This window comes from Physeter macrocephalus, unplaced genomic scaffold (genome assembly GCF_002837175.3).
Source record: "Physeter macrocephalus isolate SW-GA unplaced genomic scaffold, ASM283717v5 random_360, whole genome shotgun sequence".
NCBI classification, from domain to species: Eukaryota; Metazoa; Chordata; class Mammalia; order Artiodactyla; family Physeteridae; genus Physeter; species Physeter macrocephalus.
The window spans coordinates 37,266-48,677 of NW_021145594.1; the positions used below are offsets into that span (position 1 = coordinate 37,266).

The following is an 11,412-nucleotide window of genomic DNA, read 5'->3' on the forward strand; positions in this document are numbered from 1 at the left end:
ACCAGGGGGCAACAGTGAGCTGCAAACCTGAGTGGTATTGCCTAAAGCTTTTTATATAGATGAGAGTGGCTGGTGGCGGGGGGGGGGGGGATGGGGGGCCCTCCTAAGGCCCTGGATAAACCCCACCCATCCAGGATCCACTCAGGATCGTCAACTTGTTAATTCTTTACTGCAAAAACTTTCAAAGATAGAATCCATATTCCTGATACTTCGTTTGACCTCAGGCTTCAATAGAGTTCAGCGCTGTTACTGATTTTTTTTTTAAGTTAATTAATTTATTTTTGGCTGCACTGGGTCTTCGTTGCTGTGCCCGGGCTTTCTCTAGTTGCAGCGAGCGGGGGCTACTCTTCGTTGCGGTGCGTGGGCTTCTCATTGCGTTGGCTTTTCTTGTGGAGCATGGGCTCTAGGTGCACGGGCTTCCGTAGTTGTGGCGTGCAGACTCAGTAGTTGTGGTGCACGGGCTTAGTTGTTCCGCGGCATGTGCGGTCTTCCCGGACCAGGGCTCGAACCCGTGTTCCCTGCATTGGGAGGCGGATTCTTAACCACTGAGCCACCAGGGAAGCTCTGTTTACTGATTTTTGACTTAAAATTTCAATATTTTGTTCATGTTTTTTTTCACATTAATGGTGTTTCTGGAAAATATTACATTAAAATATTTATCTCGATTACTGAGTTGGCGCTCTCTTTGCTTTCGTGCCTCGCCTGCCTCACCCTAGCGCCGGCTAGGATTTAAAACATCAGCTATTAAGAGAGACACATAGAGTAGGTTCTCTCTCTACTCACCCTCCACCCACCCTGTTCCCTGCCCGCAACCACGGGAACCCACTGTCTACGGTGTCTCGTGACTCCTTCCAGGGTTTCTTTTTCAAGTTCAAATGTAATCTTACCCCTTCCGTTCCTTTTTTACACAAAGCTAACACACTGCAGTCGGTGACACGTCTTTGCTGTTTTTCACTGAACCTTGTGGCCCTGCAGATTTTTCCTTATCAGTTCATCAGCACTTCCTCATTCTTTCTACTCTGGTAGAAAGTTCCAGTATGTGCACATCTCAGCATTTATTTCACCAGCGTTTTTTTTTTTTTTTTTTAACACTTGCAGGTTTTTCCATCTCTACTTTTACAAGCAATGCTATGAAAAATACCTTTGTGCACCATTTTCCACGAAGACAGGCATCCCACCTATAGAGTAAGCTCCCAGAAGCAGGACTGGCTGGGTCTTAGCGGCAAACAGAATTCCACTCAAAAGGGTTTCACTGAACAAAATGTAATGATGTGAGTGGGACGGGAGAACCAACAGATGGGTGTTGAGTGGATTCATTTTCTATGGCAGCTGTAACAAATCACCACAAGCTTAGTGGCTTCAACACAAATGCATTACCTTACACTCCGCAGGCAGGAAGTCTAACACGGGCCTCGCTGTGCTAAAATCAAGGCATTGGCAGGGCTGTGATCCTTTCGGAGGCTCTGGGTAAGATCCATTTCCTTGCTGTTTCCAGCTTCTAGGGGCTGCCTGTGTTCCTTGGCTCACAGCCCCCTTCCTCCATCTTCAAAGATGGCAAAGATGAATCAAGGTCTGTCACATCACTCTGACCTCTTTTTCTACCTCCCCGTTCCACTTTTTTTAAAAAATAAATAAATTTATTTCTTTGTTTGTTTATTTATTTATTTTTGGCTTCATTGGGTCTTTGTTGCTGCACGCGGGCTTTCTCTAGTTGAGGTGAGCGGGGGCTACTCTTCGTTACAGTGCACGGGCTTCTCATTGCAGTGGCTTCTCTTGCTGCGGAGCACGGACTCTAGGCGCTCAGGCTTCAGTAGTTGTGGCGCACGGGCTTAGTTGCTCCGTGGCATGTGGGATCTTCCCGGACCACGGCTCGAACCTGTGTCCCCTACATTCTTAACCACTGTGCCACCAGGGAAGTCCCCTCCCCTTTCCACTTTTAAGGACCTTTGTGGTTACACTGAGTCCACCAAAATAATCTCCCTATCATTTTTTTAATATGGAATGATTCACGTATTTGTGCGTCATCCTTGTGCAGGGGACATGCTAATCTCTGTATCCTTCCAATTTTAGTACACGTGCTGTTGAAGCAAGCGCTAATCTCCCTACCTTAAAGTCAGCTGAGTAGCATTTTTTTTTCTTTTTCTTTTTCTTTTTTTTTTTTTTTTTTTGCGGTACGCGGCCTCTCACTGTTGTGGCCTCTCCCGTCGCGGAGCACAGGCTCCGGACGCGCAGGCTCAGCGGCCATGGCTCACGGGCCCAGCCGCTCCGCGGCACGTGGGATCTTCCCGGACCGGGGCGCAAACCCGCGTCCCCTGCATCGGCCGGCCGACCCTCAACCTCTGCGCCACCAGGGAAGCCCTGAGTAGCATTCTTAATTCCTGATTCTCCCTTACTGGGGATTAGGGCTTGGACATCTTTGGGGCGTTGTAATCCCATAAGGCACCCGGAACTAGCAACAGTGGGGAGATTTTGACAGGACTAAAGGGGATGGGCAGGGAGCAGAACTTGCTGACATCTGGAGCCGTGAAGAAGGGGCTCCTTGCAGGTTATGTGGCCACAGAGAAACCACCACTGCCCAACTGTGGTTGGGCAGGGAGGGAATAGGGGCCCTCGTCTGTCTCCCACCTCTGACCTCCTGCCAGCCTTCCCCATCGGCAGAACCCACCAGAAGCCAAGGACATGGAAGCTGAGTGAAGCAGTGTGCTTTTTTTGTGTGGCTATAGGAGGAAGCCCTGAACACACAATTGCTCATAGGCAGCACATATCCTGCTGGGGGCCTGGAATTACACTGGGTGCTGAGGACAGAGCCTAAAACAAGTTACTCCTGCACCCTATACCCTTTATCTGCTCCACTCTTCTCTGCCCACCACTTCCACCTTCCAGCAAAACCCACAAAACCCACTAATTAGTATTTATCTGGTTTATGTAAGCTTCCTGAAGGCAGGGATTCCTGTGTTTTGTTCATGGCTAAACCCCCACGGCTGAGAACACAGCAAAGAGTAAGCATTCCGTAAGTGTGTGAGCGCGCGCGCGCGCGTGTGTGTGTGTGTTTAATTGTGGTAAAATGTACATAACATAAAACTGATCACTTGACGATTTTGGGTTGTTGTTTTGTTTTGTTTTTTGCCACGCCACGCAGTATGCGGGATCTTAGTTCCCTGACCAGGGATCAAACCCACGGCCCCTGCAGTGGGATGGGGAAGTCACAACCACTGGACCGCCAGGAAAGTCCCCATTTTAACAATTTTGAGGGGTACGATTCAGTGGTATTAAGTACAAGGCTTTATTTTTTTTAATTGAATTGTATACTTCATATTTTTTAAATTAATTAATTAATTTTTATTTTTGGCTGCGTTGGGTCTTTGTTGCTGTGCGCGGGCTTTCTCTAGTTGCGGTGAGCAGGGGCTACTCTTCGATGTGGTGTGGGGGCTTCTCATTGTGGTGGCTTCTTTTGCTGCAGAGCATGGGTTCTAGGCGCTTGGGCTTCAGTAGTTGCGGCACGTGGGCTCAGTAGTGGTAGCTGTGGCACACAGGCTTAGTTGCTCTGCGGCATGTGGGATCTTCCCGGACCAGGGCTCGAACCTGTGTCCCCTGCACTGGCAGGCGGATTCTTAACCACTGCGCCACCAGGGAAGTCCAAGTATGAGAATTTCTGTATGCATTAAACATTTAAGTCCCCACTCATAAAATATCTGTAATTTTGTTCCTGGCTTATTTCACTCAGTTTAGTGTTTTCAAGGTTCATCCATGGTGTAGCATGTACCAGAATGTTCTTCTTTTTAAAAATTTTTCTTTATGGCTGAATAATATTCCATTGTATAACACACCACATTTTGTTTATCCATTCATCCATCGATGGACACTTGGGTTGCTTCCCACCTCTTGGCTATTGTGAATAATGATGCTATGAACACGGATGTACAAATATCTCTCTGAGTCCGTGCTTTCTTTGTGTATACACCCAGAAATGCAATTGCTGGATCATATGGTAATTCTTTTTGAGGAACCATTAAACCATAGCATGTTTTGAATTCAGTAATGAGATGGGTGTCAGGGAGCTGGAAGAGTGGGGACCTGTCCTCAAAATCATTTTGTGCCTTTTCGATTTGGAACTATGTGAATGAATTACTTATTTAAAAAAAAATCCAAAAAAAATTAAAAAGAAAAAAAAGAGTGGGAAAAGTTTGTTTCCTGGAGACATTGAGACCACAAAATTGGAATTCACATAACTGTCCATTCATGGGGGAAGGGACAAATAAATTATAGCCTATTAATGTGTACAGTGCTGCACGACAGAGCAGTGAAACCAGGGAGAGTAACTCACATCAATATGGATGAAATTCATGAACAAAAATGCAGTGAACAACAAGAGAAGCCACTGCAATGAGAAGCCCACGCACTGCAATGAAGAGTAGCCCCCCGCTCGCCGCAACTAGAGAAAGCCCACGTGCAGCAACGGACACGACGCAGCCAAAAATAAATAAATAAATAAATTTATTTTAAAAAATTAATTAATTGTTAAAAGAAATAATGAGGGACTTCCCTGGTGCCTCAGTGGTTAAGAGTCCACCTGCCAATGCAGGGAACATGGGTTCAATCCCTGGTTGGGGAAGATCCCACATGCCACGGTGCAACTAAGCCCATGTGCCACAACTACTGAGCCCGCGTGCTGCAACTACCAAAGCCCGCGCGCCTAGAGCCCATGCTCTGCAACAAGAGAAGCCACCGCAATGAGAAGCCTGCACGCTGCAGCAAAGAGTAACCCCCGCTTGCCACAACTAGAGAAAAGCCCGTGCACAGCAACGAAGACACAACACAGCCAAGAATAAATAAATAAATTAATTAAATAAATTAAAAAGAAATAATGAAATGAGAAGAAAAGAAAAAAGAAATGCAGTGAAGCAAGTTATGGGGCCCAGCAGATAGATAGGAATTACATCAAGTTCAAGGACAGCCTTCTTCTCCAGACCTTTGCCTCAGCTGTTCCCCCTGCCTGGTACACCCTGCACCCGACATCCTTGTGTCTCCACCTCAGCTCCTGCAGATCAGAAAGATGGTCCCAGGCCACCCGATCTCCAGTGACGTCATCTCCCTGCTTTGCTTTTTCTATATCGTGTCACTCCGTCACACTATATATTTTTACTTGTTTTTCCTTGTTCTTGGCTGTCGTGCCATCTAGAATATCACGCCACTAGTGCAGGGAATTTTATCTGTTCCCTTCCCTGCTGTGTTGCCAGGACCTAGAACAAGGCCGAGCATAAAGTAGGTGCTCAAGAGATATGTATTGGCTAAATGAAAAGTGGCCCTTACTCATTGCTTAGGGGGTGGAAGGCACAACATCCACTTCCCTCCAGGGATGAAAGTGGAGAGTGGAACTCTGAGATCCTCCACGGTATTTATGCTGGTTTTGTTTTGTTTTGTTTTTTACCTCAGTGGATGGCACACAGACAATTTTTTTAGATTTTTAGAAAATTGAGAGGGAATTCCTTGGCAGTCCAGTGGCTGGGACTCCGTGCTTTCACTGACGGGGGCGCGGGTTCAATCCCTGGTCAAGGAAGATCCCGCAAGCCCTGCGGCGCAGCGCCCCCCCCCAAAAAAGAAAATTGAGGTATCATTGACATATAACATTATGTTAGTTTCAGGAACATCATAATGATTTGATGTTTGTATACACTGTGAAATGATCACCACAATAAGTCCAATTCACATCCATCACCATACACAGTTACAAAAACTTTTTTCTTGTGATGAGAACTTTTAAGATCCACCATCTTCGCAGATTTCAGTTATACAATACCGTATTATTAGCCACCATGCTGTACATTACATCCCCAGGGCTTATTTATTTTATAACTGGAAATTTGTACGTTTTGATCACCTTTGTCCATTTCACTAACCTCACTTCCCCCTGATTTTTAAAACATTGTGGTTAAAATACACATAACATAAAATTTCACGTTTAAATCATTCTTAAGTTTCTAGTTCAGGGGCAATGAGTACATTCACATTGTTGTGCAACCCTCACCACCATCCATCTCCAGAACTTTCTCATCTCCCCAAACTGAAACTCTGTTCGCGTTAAACACTCACTGCCCCTCCCCGTCCCTCAGCCCCTGGCCCCACCATTCTACTTTCTGTCTCCTCTAGGGACCTCCTATAAAGTGGAATCATACAGTATTCGTCTTCTTGTATCTGGCTTCTTGCACTTAATATGTTTTCTTTTTTAATATTTATTTATTTATTTGGCTGCACCAGGTCTTAGCTGCAGCCTGCAGGATCTTCATTAGTGGCATGTGGGATCTTTATTTGCGCATGCGGGATCTAGTTCCCTGACCAGGGATCGAACTCAGGCCCCCGACATTGGGAGTGCAGAGTCTTAACCACTGAACCACCAGGGAAGTCCCAGCACTTGACAGGTTTTCAAGTTTCATGCCCACTGTAGCATGTGTCAGAACTTCATTCCTTGTTATGGGTAAATAATACAATCGTCCCTCGGTATCCATGGGGATTCATTCCAGGACACCCCATGGATACCGAAATCTGCAGATGCTCAAGTCCCTTATATAAAATGGCATAGTATTTGCATATAACCTACGTACATCCTCCTGTACACTTTAAATCATCTCTAGATCACTTACAACACCTAATACCATGTAAATGATATGTAAATAATTGCCAGCGTATGGCAAATTCAAGTCTTTGCTTTTTTGTGGAATTTCCTTTTCTTTTGATTATTCTCCATCCATGGCTGGTTAAATCTGGGATTCAGAACCCGTGGATACAAAGGGTCGAATGTATTCCATTGTACGGCTATATTACATTTTGTTTGTTCATTCATCTGTTGATGGACCCTGGGTTTGTTTCCATCTGCTGCCTAGGCGATGTTTTTATTTATCTCTACACCTTTTTGGATGCCTGAAATATTTCCTATTAAAACAATTCCGGGACAACACTGTAAAGCAACCATACTCCAATAAAAATTAATTAAAAACAAAACAAAACAATTCTGGGGAATTCCCTGGAGGTCCAGTGGTTAGGACTCCAAGCTTTCACTGCCGAAGGACAGGTTCGATCCTTGGTCAGGGAAATAAGATCCCACAAGCTGCGAGGCACAGCAAAAAAAAAAAAAAAAAAAAAAGAAAAAGAAAAATCCACCCAATAGATCTATACACAGTGGAAAAGAAAGATATCTAAGAAATATTGTGAAATAAAAAAGATAATACCAGTTGCTCTGCGCCTGGCTCTTTATGTATATTAATTCATTTGATGATCCTAACACACACCTCTGAGTTTGGGATTCCAACTGGCCCCATTTTGCAGAAGAAGAAACTGAGGCATGGTGAGGTTGAGGGATGGCTTGGGATCACACCGGCCTTCTGGCTCCAGCCTTCATGTGTGTAACTCCTCTGTTTCCTCTGGAGTTCAGCACAGAATGTGCTTGTCTGTGGCTACTTGTGAGAATGTTCTGGAGGCCATGTATTCACACACATACAAGGGAAGGATTCCCAACCGACCTCATAGCTATTCTGGGGAGGGGGCTGACTGTTTCCTGAACCCTCCCATTCAAAAGGACACAGAGAGATTTTTGTTTTAATTTAGCAGCCCTTGACTTTCCCCTGGTTTGGCGGGGGCTCTAGGGAGGCCCCAGCAGGCCTCTCGGAGTCTGGGGAATTCCCCAACTCTAGCTTCCTCCTAAAAAAACCACCGGGGCAGGGTGACCAGTAGTCTCAGTGTGCCCAGGAATGTCCCAATTTTAACCTGGAAAGTCCCTTGCCTGGGAACCCCCCTCAGTCCTAGGCAAACCCCCATGGTTGGTGGGGTAACCCGGAGCCTCCCGGCTGGGGCTAGACCCCAGCTGAGATGTAGGAGGTCAGGAAAGAGGACTCAGGCCTGTGGGGCAGCACATGAGCCTCCCCACTGGCCTCCATGGCCTCTTTTTTCTTCAGCTGTCAAGTGGGGTACTCGTTCCACTTTAAAAGAACCTGAGAGGGCTCAGAGAATTTTCAACTCAAGAATGAGTTGAATTCTCACCTCAAGAGAATTCTCTCTCAAGAATGCCTGGGCCCAGACAGCATCCAGCCTAGAAAAATGTGAACTATCATTAGAGTTTATTATTATGACTGGGTTTATTACCATTATTGTTATTATTAATCACCCTATCTGACACTTCCTGTCGGTCCCTCCTCGGGTGGTAGACAGCAGGTCCCAGGCCCAGCCTGCCCTCTGTAGTCTGGCCTCCAGGCCCAGCGTGGCCAACCGACCTCACCCAGGCTGGCTGTTGAAAAATCTGGCACACTTGGTTTCCTGCTGCTGCGGTCCTAGTGGCAAAGAGGAAGCTGAGGCCGGAAGGCTATGGCCAGCCCTTCCGCAGCGGAGCAGGACAGTAGCCCCGGCCTAGACATCTCCGTAGATCATTCACTCCACCAGCTTCTTGGAGCCTACTGGGTGCCAGGCACAGTTCCAGGCACTGAGGACACCGTGGAGAACCCTTGTGGAGCTGACGTTCTAGAATGGAAGCCAGGCATTAAAACCAGTGCTCGAAGAGACTTCCAGTGGAATGTCAGACTGTCATAAAGGCTGCTGAGAAAAATATAGCAGGTGAAGGGGACAGGAAGATGGGCTTGCTGATTCAGAATGAGGAGCTTCTGGGGAGTGGTGAGGGTTTATTTCTTGGCCTGGGTATTTGGTTTGCTTTATTATTGTTCTTTCTTTAAAACTGGGCCCACGGGTGAAGCTCATGAAAGTTTTTTTTTTCTTTTTATATTTTAAAATATTTATTTATTTCTTTGGCTGCGCTGGGTCTTGGTTGCCTCACTCAGGATCTTCGTTGAGGCATGCAGGATCTTTAGTTGCATCATCTGAACTCTTAGTTGCAGCATGTGGGATCTAGTTCCCTGACCAGGGATCGAACCCGGGCCCCCTGCATTGGGAGTGCGGAGTCTCAGCCACTGGACCACCAGGGAAGTCCCTTAAATTTTTATTTTATATTGGAGTATAGTTTATTAACAGTGTTGTGTTCGTTTCAGCAAAGTCATTCAGTTATACACATAAGTGTATCTATTCTTTTCCAAATTCTTTTCCCATTTAGGTTATTCCACAGCCACTGGACCACCAGGGAAGTCCCTTAAATTTTTATTTTATATTGGAGTATAGTTTATTAACAGTGTTGTGTTCGTTTCAGCAAAGTCATTCAGTTATACACATAAGTGTATCTATTCTTTTCCAAATTCTTTTCCCATTTAGGTTATTCCGGAGTATTGAGCAGAGTTCCCTGTGCTATACAGTAGGTCCTCGTTGGTTATCTACTTTAAATATAACAGTGTGTACATGTCATTCCCAAACTCCCAGTCTATCCCTCCCACCAACCCTTCCCCCCCATAACCATAAGTTCATTCTCTAAGTCTGTGAGTCTGTTTCTGTTTTGTAAATAAGTTTATTTGTATCATTTTTTTTAGATTCCTCATATAAGTGATATCATATGATATTTGTCTTTTTCTATTTACTTCACTTAGTTTGACAATCTCCAGGTCCATCCATGAGTCACCTTATTAGCATAAACTCGGGTATGGTTGCTTAGGCTTATTACGAAAAACAAAAGATGTTTTTCTCACCTCTCACCTCTGTCACTCAGGAAATTCCAAGGGTTTTAGGAGCTCTGAGCCAGGAACCAGGGACTAAACCCAAATACTATAACAAAACATTATGCTATCAGCTGTTTCACTCAAGAAGTTTCAAGAGTTTTCGAAGTTCTGTGCCAGGAATCAGGGATGAAGACCAAATATATATTTCTTGTTATATCACAATATCACACGTAGAAGGGCCAACTCCTCCAGACAAGTGTATTGATGGGGTCAAAGTTCTCAGGGTCATCTGTGTCTGCCCAATATTCCCATTCCAAACCTCAGAGACTCACTCCTCTCCAGTCAGTGCCCTTACCTTAGCATAAGAGACCCTGAGCATTTAAATGGCTTTACAATTCTGTAACCCACACAAATCAGGCTCTGGGCCTGATCACCCATATCTATAAAGGATAGGAGATTGTGCTCAGATGCTCACAGATGCCCTGTGGGTGATGTAGGGAGGATAGACAAGGAGCTGGGGGTGGGCAGGGGCAAGGGGAGGAGCCTCAGACCAGGATAGAAGCAACTGCATTGGTCCAGGCAAGTGATGATGGGGGCTGGACTAGGAGGGGTGAGATTTTGCTGACGAGCCAAAGGTTGGCGTGAGACAAATGTGAGATTTTTTTCCTGAGATTCTCTGAAATTTTTTTCCTGGAGCTAACCAATATTTCTATATTTCTCTTGAGTCTTCCCATCGGTGGGCTGAACAGGCACAGGGAAATATAACACATTCTCTTTATTGTATATATTTCATTCTCTGTTATGAAATATATAGACACTCTGGAGATGTCTCCATATCAGTACAGAGCTCCTCTTTTTTTTTTTCCCCCAGTTGCAAATTATTCCCTTGTCAGGATGCAACACTGTTGATTCCCCAGTTCCCAAGTTCCTAGCACTCACTACCCTCCAGGTGCTAGGTTAAGTCTCTATCTACGACTTCACATTGAATCTCCATAGCTGCCCTGTGAAGAAGAGTCTGTTTTTCCCCACATTTTCTCAGACTGAGATGAGTAGCCACATGCCCTTGGCCACAGCAGTTATGGCTCCAACTTCAGAAATAAACCTGGTTCTGCTCTTTTGTGCTGGGAAACTAACTAACCTGGGAAAGTTACTCAGCCTCTGTTAAAGAAAAAAATTACTCTGACACTTGTTGAAAACTGTCGACTGAAAAAAAAAAGCATGACCTAAAAGTTGAGAGTTATATTTTATTCAGCAGACAAAACTGAGGATTAAGTCTGGGACACAGCATCTCAGATAACTCTGAGAGATTGCTCTGAAGAGGCAAGTGGTGATCCAGGATATACAGGAGTTTTTGCATCAAAGACCAGGTAGTCGGAACATAAAAAGATTATTGTTAATTAAAGAAAGCCAGCTATCTCAAGTTAAGGAATTTAGCACTTTTCTATGTATGGGAAGATGCAAGAGTCTGGGCTCCCTGAAGTCGTTCCTTTGATAGGCACCTCAGCTATCTAGGGCCAGTATCCTGGGCTTTCTCATCCTGAGTCTCCTCAGGGTGCATCATTGTGGGGTGTGTATGTGTGTGTGTGTGTGTGTGTGTGTGTGTGTGTGTGGTGTGGTGTGCTGTGGTTGATGCCTTGATGGTGGGCATCCTGTTTCTATCCTGAGTTCCCTCCAGGGTCACCATCTGGGGGGCTGTAATGTGATGGCTTTATGGCTACAACATCCTTTGTTTATTGATATGGCAGGCAATATCTTTCATTCACAGAACAGTAAGGAAGACTTTATTCAGGACTATTGCAATAGGCGGATTGCAAAATGGGAGAGCATTGGG

The 11,412-nt window shown here is 45.3% G+C and overlaps 1 non-coding gene across 1 annotated transcript; it reads right to left on the minus strand.

Annotated features, from left to right (window-relative positions):
- Positions 1 to 1,990: 1,990 nt before the first annotated feature.
- Positions 1,991 to 2,094, minus strand: LOC112067661 (U6 spliceosomal RNA). Its single transcript, XR_002893398.1, has one exon. It is a non-coding gene; the product is annotated as a U6 spliceosomal RNA (small nuclear RNA).
- Positions 2,095 to 11,412: the final 9,318 nt, after the last annotated feature.